The sequence below is a fragment of the Platichthys flesus genome, chromosome 22 (genome assembly GCF_949316205.1).
Source record: "Platichthys flesus chromosome 22, fPlaFle2.1, whole genome shotgun sequence".
NCBI lineage: Eukaryota > Metazoa > Chordata > Actinopteri > Pleuronectiformes > Pleuronectidae > Platichthys > Platichthys flesus.
This window is the reverse complement of record NC_084966.1, coordinates 11,190,542-11,193,041: the sequence shown is the minus strand read 5'-3', so window position 1 is coordinate 11,193,041 and position 2,500 is coordinate 11,190,542.

The following is a 2,500-nucleotide window of genomic DNA, read 5'->3' as shown; positions in this document are numbered from 1 at the left end:
GGGGGGGATTTATTATAATAACGGGGCTAAGAATGCAAGAGGGGTGGCTATAATGATTAAAAAAACATAGGGTAGATGAGATAAAAGAGATGTATAAAGATAGGACAGGGAGGATAATAGTAATAGAGTTTAAGTATCAAAATGTGTTGTTTAGACTAATTAATATATATGTTCCGAATATAGAAATAGATAAAAGAATTATAATAGCGTAGCTGAAAGGGCTAGTGATTGGAAGATGTATAATAGTTGGGGACTTTAATACTAAATGTAGCAGGCTAGATATAGGGCAAGGTGTAGTGTTCAGATGGGAAAAATCGAGGGAGAACTTGTTGGACATGATGAAGGACAAAAATTTAGTAGATGTGTGGAGATATGAGAATCCAGAGAGGAGGGAATTCACCAGGAGACAAATGAGGGATGGTGTATTGAAACAAAGCAGGATAGATTTGGTTTTAACACAGGGAGAGAATATAAAACATATAGACAGAATAAGACATGAAATAAATGCACTGAGTGACCACGACTGGGTGAGATTCAGAATTAAAGTAGGGAGAGAGGAGATAGGGGGAGGGATGTGGATTTTGAATGCAGGTTATATTGAAGAGGGCGAATATAAACAACAGATTAGGGAGTTATTAGATATGGAGAATGAGAAAATTAAAGAATACGTTGCCAATAGGGCAGATACTCAGATTGGGGAGATATGGGAGAAGGTGAAGAATAAGATTAAATCAATAAGCATTTGGTACAGTAAGAAAAGAAAAGTGAAAATGATGAAGAAAGAGAAGGAGTTGAGGGAAAGACTGAAGGGGGGAGCTGAGTAAAGCGGAGAATGATGAAGGTTACAGCATGGAGAATTATATAGAGGCAAAGATGGAACTTCAGGGATAAGAGGCAGAGAAATGTAGAGGAGCAATTTTACGGAGCAAGGCAAAATATGCGCTGGAGGGAGAAAGGTGCACAGCGTATTTTCTGGGACTAGAAAAAAGCAAACAAAGCAGGACATATATACACGAAATCAGGAATAAGGAGGGGGAGGTAGTAGCAGACTATGTGGCCATACTGGAGAGGGTGCAAGAGTTTTATGGGGAGTTATATCAGAGAGGTGGATTAGAGGAGGACAGTATAGTGGAGGTACTGGAAAGTGTAGAAAGCAAGCTGAGTGTGGATGATAGTGAATGGTGTGACAGAGATATAAATAGGAGTGAGGTGATGGAGGCGATAGAGGGCCTGAAGAGCGGGAAGAGTCCTGGGAGTGATGGGATAGGGATTGAATTTTATAAAGTATATAAGGAGCAGATGGCATCTATTTTAGTAGAGGTGTTCAGGGAGACTGAGAAAACAGGGATAGTGCAGGGTAGGATGGTAGAAGGTGTGATTACCTTAGTGTTTAAGAAGAAAGGAAGTAAACTAGACTTGCAGAATTATAGGCCTATAAGTCTGCTAAATGTAGATTACAAAATTTTGACCAAGGTGTTGGCTAACAGAATAAAACGAGTGATAGGGGATATAATTAAAACATCTCAAAGTTATAGTATACCAGGTAGGGATATAGCTGACACAATAGCGACAGTTAGGGATACAATAGAATTCATGAAGAGAGACGGGGCCGGGGGAATAGCGTTAGCTATAGACTGGAATAAAGCGTTTGATAGGGTGGAGCATGAGTTTTTATTTAGATCACTGGTGAGATTTGGATTTGGAGAGAGATTAGTGGGGTGGGTGAGGAGGTTGTACGAGGGTGCAAGGAGCTGTGTCAAAGTAAATGGAGTGCTGACTGACAGATTTTGTCTAGGGAGATCGATAAGGCAGGGATGTCCACTATTGGCATTGCTCTATGCCATTGTGGCTGAGCCCCTGGCCTTACTAATTAAAAAGGACGCAAGAGTTCGGGGAATACAACTACCATCTGGGAGCGTGCATACAATAAATCAATATGCAGACGACACAACAGTAACAGTGAGGGATGGGAACAGTGTGAAAAGGGTGCTAGAATTGGCAGAGATATATGGGAGAGCTTCGGGCGCTAGAATAAATAAAGAAAAATCTGAAATAATGTATATAGGCAACGTAGAGAGAGAGGAAGTAGGTTTAAGGGTGGAGGATAGGTATATTAAAGTGTTGGGCATATATTTAGGTGTTGAAACTACAGAGGCAACTAAGGCAACATGGACAGGAGTCATCAACAAAATAAAAACTGTATGTGGGAGGTGGAAGGCAAGGAAGCTCAGGTTAAAGGGAAAGGTGACAGTGGTTAATAGTTTGCTACTATCAGGCTGTGTGTATGTGTTGTCTGTATTAGAAATGCCAATGTGGGTTAAAAATGACCTTAACAAAATTGTGTGTGATTTTATATGGGAGGGGAAGGGGGTTAAGATTGCACAGGGGACACTCGTGGGAAAGAGGTGTGAAGGAGGGCTGAATTTATTGGATATAGAAACAAAAAAGACAGCAGTAAGGATTAAAACGGTGAAGAAATATATTGTGGGAAGATATAAAT